At 42.1% G+C, this 8,626-nt stretch overlaps 1 non-coding gene across 1 annotated transcript; it reads right to left on the bottom strand.

Moving 5' to 3' along the window:
- Positions 1–3,484: 3,484 nt before the first annotated feature.
- LOC148561663 (small nucleolar RNA R71) lies at positions 3,485–3,591 on the bottom strand. Its single transcript, XR_015886865.1, has one exon. It is a non-coding gene; the product is annotated as a small nucleolar RNA R71 (small nucleolar RNA).
- Between the last annotated feature and the right edge of the window lie 5,035 nt (positions 3,592–8,626).

The raw sequence follows: 8,626 nt of genomic DNA on the forward strand, positions 1-8,626 counted from the left end.
GACTGTGACGAGCTTCAAACTCGCGAGTGTTGGGCGTAGTGACAGACGCAAAAGGATCAATGGATCCTATTCCGACATGATCGAGAACCGACAGATGATTAGCCGTGCGGTGACAGCGCATTTGGAATATTTTCACTGAGAGGATGGGATGTAGCCATTGACAACGGTGATGCCCAACATAAAGCTTGCCATGGAAGGAGTCTCGCGTGCATGAAGAAGAAGACAGTAGGAAAGCAGAGGTTCAGAAGACAAAGCATCTCTAAAGCCTCAACCTGTTCTTCATTACTGCATAACAAGTATTTATTTCATGTTCTTTTACTTTTTACAATTAAATCTGAGAATTACTGATATCCTGACTAAGAGTTACAAGATAAGCATAGCTTGCTTCAAGCCGACAATCTCCGTGGGATCGACCCTTACTCACGTAAGGTATTACTTGGACGACCCAGTGCACTTGCTGGTTAGTTGTGCAGAGTTACAAAAGTGTGATTGTAATTTCATGCACCAAAGGCCACCAAAGGGGCGTGGCACGCCAAACCCACAACTTGAGCCATGGGCATGCCACTTGGTATCGACTGCGTGGCACGCCAGCTTTAAAATCACTTGAGTGTGCCACTTGAACAGCTTGACGTGGCACGCTGGTACAAATTTCCAAAGAGAAAGTTGAAGGCTAAAAAGGCTGGGCGTGCCACTTGAGCAGTAAGGCGTGGCATGCCAAGCTTCCACCCTCACTTAGGCGTGCCACTTGAGCATCTCGGCACGGCACGCTAAGATACGAAAAAGGCCAAAGCAAAGGCTGGGCGTGCCACTTAGTGTCGAAGGTGTGGTACGCCAGCTCAAGATTCCGAACTGGGCATGTCACTTGAATGCCAGGCGTGGCATGCCAGCTACTGGAACCAAGGCAAATGATGGGCGTGGCACGCCAACACCTGGGCATGGCACGTTGGTTGTATTTTTCAGAGAGGGAGAAACAAGGCCAACCATATGGGCGTGCCACTTGGTATCGAAGGCGTGGCACACCAGCATTAAAAATCAGTTGGGCGTGCCACTTGAGTCCCAGGTGTGGCACGCCACCATCACCAATCACCCAAGAGAAGACCTGGGCATGCCACTTGAGTTCTGGGCGTGGCACGCCAAGTAGAGGATCCAAGCACAAGGAGGGCATGGCACGCCAAACCCTGGGTGTGCCACATTAGTTCAACCTTTCAGAGAGATAGATCAAGCACATAACGTGGGTGTGGCACGCCCATCCTTGGGCGTGCCACGCTAGTTCAAACTTCCAGAAGCCAACAATGAGAGGAAAAGGCTTGGGCATGCCACTTGGGCTCAAAGGCGTGGCACGCCAGGTTATCCAAGTCTTTAAAAAGGCCTGGGCGTGCCACTTGGGCTCGAAGCCGTGGCACGCGAGGTTATCCAAATCTTTAAAAAGGCCTGCATGTGCCACTTGGGCTCGAAGGTGTGGCACGCCAGGGTGGTCAGTGAAGGGAGGCGTGCCACTTGAGGATTGAGCATGGCACGCCAAGGCAGAATTAGTGCAAGGGTGGCATGCCACTGAAGCGCCAATCACACGCCAGCTGTGAGATCACGTTTTATGAGTTTCTTTTCCCTCCAAAATGTAATTTTGCTTTCACTTTTGTATTTTTCTTTATTTGCTATTGTTAGGAGTAGTATATATACCCCTTGGAAGTACTGAAGAGGGGTGAAGCAGTTGAGCTATTAGTTGAAGCATAGTTAGATTCACCTTTTCCATCTTTTACTTTTTCTTTTTCTTGAGCTATGAGTAGCTAAATTCCCTCTCATTGAGAGAGGGAGCTCTGTTGTACTTGATAGATTAATGATAGTGAATTTCTTCTTCTCTTCATCTTCTCTTTGATTTGCTAGAAGGAATTTCGTACTTCATGCTAGTGTTCAATCACCTTAGAAAAGGGGTTGAATGCAAAATGGGGTTCTTGGGAACCTTGGAAAAGAAAACATAAAACCATGCTTGAAATTCTTTCTCACACTTGAATAGGATTTGGGCTTTGGGTTTGGATATGGTGACATAAAATCCTCCCTCTACTTGGACCTATGATGATGTGTGTTATAATCAGGGACCAAGCATATCTCTCTTCATGAGCAATTAGACCAAGGAATTGGCTATTGATCAAGATTTGAGAGATTGAGTCACCAAGGGATTGGGGCTCAATCAATCATGATTGTTAAGAGGTCAATGAGTTGCATGATTGAAGAGGATATGAGCTAGATTTAATCCAAAGAGACAACATCTCTTGATCTCGATAAATTCCCTTATTCTTATCTTCCACTTTCTTTATAGCTTTCTTTACATTCTGTAATTCCCCCATTCCCATTTACTATTAAGTCATTTAAGTTTCTGCTCTTTATTTTTGTTGCCATTTTCAATTCTGCTATTTACTGCTTCCCTTTACTTTTGAGTCATTTATATTTCTGCACATTTACGTTTCTGTAATCACAATCTATTCTGTTTAGCTTGACTAATTCACCAATTGATTAAAGTTGCTCAAATATATCAATCTCTGTGGATACGATCCTACTCCACTGTGGGTTATTACTTGACCATAATTTTGGTGCGCGTGCCAAAAGAACGGATTCAAAAAATTTTATAATTGGGTGTGAAATCCGGTCATCAAGTTTTATGGTGCCATTGCCGGGGATTGATTTGAATTTGACAATGATTAAATTGATTCGGGAGCTAGATTAAGCAATTTTACTCCCTTGTTATTTTCTTCTAGCTTATTACTTTTCTGTCCACTCTGTTTTCTTTTTTTTACTTTGATTATTTTAGCTACTCATTGTTCATATTTCCACTCTTCTAACTTTTTGATTAATTGCATCAACCAAGTTAACCACTAATCTTCACTAGAGTGATTCTTTCACTTGTCCTCTACTTGCTGTTTGTTGAATGTATGACAGGTAGAAGGGGAGAAACTTCATCCTTTTTTGATAGTGAAATTGAGAGGACCTTCCTTAGATTAAGGAGGGAAGCAAGAGGCAAGGGCATAGTTGGAGGGGAACTAGTAGAGAAACATCTAAGTACCACCATGGATGATGAAGTACAAGACAATATTGGAGGAGATACTGGAAATCATGTTGGGCAAGAGAGGAGAGTCTTAGGCTCCTACATCAACCCAAATTCAGGAAACTGTGGCAGCAGCATCCTCAAACCAACAATCCATGCCAATAACTTTAAGTTGAAACCTCAACTCATCACACTTGTTCAGAATAATTGTTCATATGGAGGAGGAGCCCAGGAGGACCCAAATCAACATCTTAATACATTCTTGAGGATTTGTGATACTGTAAAGTCCAATGGTGTGCACCCTGACACCTACAAGCTACTTTCTCTTTCTCACTCAGAGATAAGGCCGCAAAGTGGTTGGAAGTATTCCCTAAGGAGAGTCTAACCACATGGGATGATGTTGTAAATAAATTCCTAGCAAGATTCTATCCTCCACAGAGAGTCAACAGGCTAAGAGTTGATATGCAAACTTTCAGACAACAAGATAGTGAAACACTCTATGAAGCCTGGGAGAAGTTCAAGGATTTAACAAGGAAATGCCCGCTTGATATGTTCAATGAGTGGGTGCAACTACACATCTTCTATGAAGGGCTGTCATACGAGTCAAAGCAAGCAGTAGGTCATTCTTTTGGAAGCTCACTCAATAAGAAGAAAACCATTGAAGAAGCCATAGATGTCATAGAGACTGTAGCTGAGAATGAGTACTTCTATGCTTCAAAAAAAACTCAAAAGAGATGAGTGATGGAACTCAACTCAATGGATGCCTTGCTGGCCCAAAACAAATTAATCACTGCACAACTAGCAGCCTTGACCAAGAAGATGGAGAGTAACCAAGTCTCAGCCATCCAAGTCCAAGCCCCTCAACAAGAAGGGGATGCACCAAAAGTCGAAGGTAAATGGGAACAAGCTAATCATGTGAACAATTCTAGACCTCCATATGACCCAAACTCCAAGACGTACAATGCAGGTTGGAAGAACCACCCAAATTTTGGGTGGGGGAACCAACAAAACCATAATCCAGATCATACAAAGCCATACCAAGCGAATCAATACCATAACTACAACCCCAACCATCAATCAAACAATAACAGACCTTACCACAATATATAAAACACATCATATCATTCCACTCAACAAATACCCAACAATCACCATCAAGACACATCAACTTCAACCATGCAACCATGTGAAATCAAGAGCAACTTTGAGAGAGTCGAAGCTGCAATAGCACAACTGTCATCACAGCTGACAGGAGCTATCTCCACTCTTTTAGAGAGACAAACACAAGCTGACAAGAGGATAGATGCCAACAAAGAAGAGTACAGGTCAAATCTGAAGAATCAAGGTGCAGCCATTTCAAAATTGGAAGCAAAAGTAGGGATTCAATCCAAGCAAATTCCTATGTCTACACATACATTTCCCAATGATACCATGGCTAACCCAAGAGGAGAATGCAAAGCCATCACACTTAGAAGCGGAAAGGTGGTAGAAGAAGCAACCCCAAGTCAGAGCGACCAACAAAAAGGAGCTGCAGAAAAGCCTGAAGACAAGAATGAAGAGGAGACTCCTACCCCATCACCATCAAAGCCAATCTTGAAGCCTTATGTGCCAAAGGCACCATATCCTCAAAGGCTGAGGAAAGATGGGAAGGATGACTAGTTCTCTAGATTTTTAGAGATCTTCAAGAAACTCCAAATCAACATACCATTCGCTGAGGCACTGGAGCAAATGCCACTCTATGCCAAATTTTTGAAGGAGCTCATGACAAGAAAGAGAAACTGGGGGGAAAAAGAGACCATAGTGCTAACTGTGGAGTGTAGCGCCATAATACAAAGGAAGCTACCCCAGAAAATGAAGGACGCAGAGAGTTTCCAAATCCCCTGCATCATAGGGGATATCAACATTGAGAAGGCCTTGTGTGACTTAGGAGCTAGCATCAATCTCATGTCCCTAACCATGATGAAGAGGATGAAGATTGAGGAAGCCAAGCCAACAAGAATGGCACTCCAATTAGCTGACAGAACCTTCAAGTTCCCCCATGGGGTAGTGGAAGACTTGCTGGTGAAAGTGGGAGAATTCATTTTTTCCAGCTGACTTTGTTGTGTTGGATATGGAAGAAGAGGCTAACACATCAATCATTCTAGGAAGGCCCTTCCTAGCTACTACTGGAGCCATCATTGATGTATAAAAAGAGGAATTAGTCTTGAGATTACATGAAGAGAAGATGGTCTTCAATGTCTTCAAGGCAATGAGTTACCCCAAGGAATCCATAGGAGAATGCATGATGGTAGACACCATGGAACAGATAGTTCAAGGAGTTTTGGAAGAAGAACAATGTGAAGGAGCTATTGAGTTAGAGCAGCAAGCGTCAAGTAGAGAACAAACACAAGGAACCATGGAGAATTCAATCATGTTGAACCCCAAAGATAGTAAAGAAGTAGAGGCACCAAAATTCGAGTTGAAGACCTTACCACCAAGCTTGAAATATGCATATCTGGGTGACGACAATACCTACCCGGTAATCATCACTTCAAGTTTGAGTGAGGAGCAGGAAAAAGAACTTATCCAAGTACTGAAACAGTACAAAGACGCCATAGGCTGGACATTTACAGACTTAAAAGGAATCAGCCCTTCAATGTACATGCACAAGATACTACTTAAAGAAGGTGCTAAGCCCTCAAGGCAACAACAAAAAAGGCTGAACCCAACTATGAATGAAGTACTCCAAAAAGAAGTATTAAAGTTGTGGCAAGCAGGGGTGATCTACCCCATCTCAGATAGCCCTTGGGTAAGCCCGGTGCAAGTAGTCCCAAAAAAAGGAGGGGTCACTGTTGTACCGAATGAGAAGAATGAGCTGATTGATAAACCCGTATTTCATGAGTTCTTTTGTACTTAATTAGAGTGATTTATTCAACTCTTCACCTACTTATTCACATTAATTGCATGGTTTTACTTTCCCTTCCTTATTATGTCATATTGTGAAAAACAAGTTTCCTAAGCTTTAGAAATTAATTATTTTAATTACCTTTATTTCCATTCGATGCCGTGATTACTGTGTTGAGTAGTTTCAGATTTTCTAAGGCATAATGACTTAAAGGATGGAAAAGGAAACATACAAAAATGTAAGGAGAAAGCGAAACGGAGCTTTGAAGGAAACTGGTGTTCACGCGATCGCATGGATGACGCGATCGCGTGCCAAGCACGAATCAGCAGCGACGCGGCCGCACGACTGACGCGACCGCGCGCCTTAAGCAGAACGCACATGATGCGGTCGCATGACTGACGCGACCGCGTGGCAAGGAAAAGCTCCAGATGATGCGACCGCGTGACCCACGCGGACGCGTGACAGAGGCCACGTATCAAAATTTACAGAATGCGCCTCCAGCGAATTCTGAAGCCCTTTTTGGCCTAGATCCAAGTACAGACAGCATAGACCAGAGGTTATAAAGTGTGGGAATGCACCCATTCAAAGAGAGCTCGCATATTTTACTTTTCAATGATTTAGATTTAGTTGAGAGGGAGATCTTCTCTCTCTCTCTTTTAGGATTTAGGATTTCTTCTTGTTTTAAGAGTAACTCTGGATCCTAGGTTTAATGTTCTTTTATTTTAGTTTTACTTTTATTTATTTATTCCAACATTTGAATTGATTATTATAATTTGATCTAAGAATTCTTCCATGTTACAGACAGTTATTTGAATTAATGATATTTGAGGTAGTTTCAGTTTATGATTGTTCTCTTGATTCAAGTTGCCATTGCTTCCTATCTAAGGATTTATTATTCCAGCAATTTTACTTTTTCCCCTTTTGGTTCTGGTTAAGAATTTAGTAACTCAACAGTTATTAAACTCAACATAATTGATAATCGTTATCTTGCTAATTGAGCTGAACTTAAGCAATCCCAACCTTTTCGTAGGAAATAAATAGGATTCAAAGGTCAATTTAATTAGTCCCCTGAGTTTCCTTTGCCCTAGTAAAGGTTGACCAAGTGGAGTTTAGATTCAACTTTCATCATAGTTGAGAGAGATAACTACGTTGGACCTCTGACTTCTCTTACCTTGTCAAAAGTTTGCCTTACAGTATTTATTTATTTTAATTGCCATTTACTCTACTTGTCATTTAAATTACTTGCTTCTCATCTTCTAAACCCCGATTACAACCTTTATAGCCAATAATAAGAACACACTTCCTCGCAGTTCCTTGAGAAGACGACTCGAGGTTTGAATACTCGGTTAACAATTTCTAAAGGGGTTTGTTACTTGTGACACCCAAAACGTTTGTATGAAAGGACTTTTGAAGTTTTAGAAACTATACTTGCAACGAGGATTTATCCGCAAATTTCTAGACCACGCAAAAGTTCTCTCATCAAAATGGCGCCGTTGCCGGGGAACTGCTAACGTATGCCTTATTATTGGTTATTGTAAATATTTTTCTTTTGCTTGTTTATTTAATTTTGTTTTTCCTTATTAACTTTATTTGCTACTATGAACTCTCACCCCTCTCGCTTTGAGTTTGGTTCTAATATTGTTAAAGGAAATAGAAGTTACAGCAGGAATGTGCATCAAGGTCAGACCAATCAAGGATGGATGGAACCAAGAGGATCTAATCAACCCTTTTGGCAGCAACACCCTCCGAGATATCCTGGACAAAGACCATTCTACGGTGCATACCCAGCTGAAGGACATGGTGGACAACCTTGTAACTACCAACAACCCCACCCCGTGCATATGAACCATCCTTTCAACATAACCTCGAACCACCACACTCACAAGCTTCTCTTAACCATTCGCCATCATATGATCTTTCCTTACCCCAATACCAATCCAACTGTCCCCAATCATCACCACTTTCATTTGTATCATGTCCAAGTCTGGCAAACCGCGAAGCAGAGGATCGCCTAAAAGAAACAGTAATTAGATTTCAAACAACTATTCAACAACTGGAGCAAGCACTAATTCAATGGGCCACTAGGCGCTCAAATATACAAGGACCAACCACAGCTCCATGTGGACAGCCCGATGAAGAGCGTAGCATGAAAGAAATACTAGAGACTCCAGTGGACAAGACAGAGAATGAATTCGTACTAGAACAAGTGGAAGAAGCTGTCATTGTTCAAGAAGAAGAATTGGTTGAAGATCTAGGAGATGCTGAACTTCCTTGGGAATCCAAAATGGAAGAAAACTCCGTCCAAGATGCTACAGTTGATGCCAAGGAGGATACCGTACAATCTCCAAGGCAAGTCGTTTACGAAGAATCAGACGGAATAATCCAAGAAGCAAATTTCCTTGATGATGATAGTCACAAGTCTAGTTCTCCTAGTGATGAACTTGCGTCCGCAAGTGAATTCTATGAAATCGAAGAATTTTCCCCAAGTGAATATGAAGATGATGCGGAGGTAGATTTCTCTCAACCTCCAATCTATGACTCAAGTGATGAGGAAGACATAGAAGACTTTAACCAGGATACAGATACAATTGAAGATCTTTGCAAGGAAGTGGAAGAATTCACAGAAGAGCACAAGGAAACGGAACTTGCAGAACCACCAAAACACCTATCCCAAGGCCATTACCACCTAATACAAGCTTCAAGTG

The sequence above is a fragment of the Arachis ipaensis genome, chromosome B6 (assembly GCF_059453495.1).
Source record: "Arachis ipaensis isolate K30076 ecotype BB chromosome B6, ASM5945349v1, whole genome shotgun sequence".
Taxonomy (NCBI): domain Eukaryota; kingdom Viridiplantae; phylum Streptophyta; class Magnoliopsida; order Fabales; family Fabaceae; genus Arachis; species Arachis ipaensis.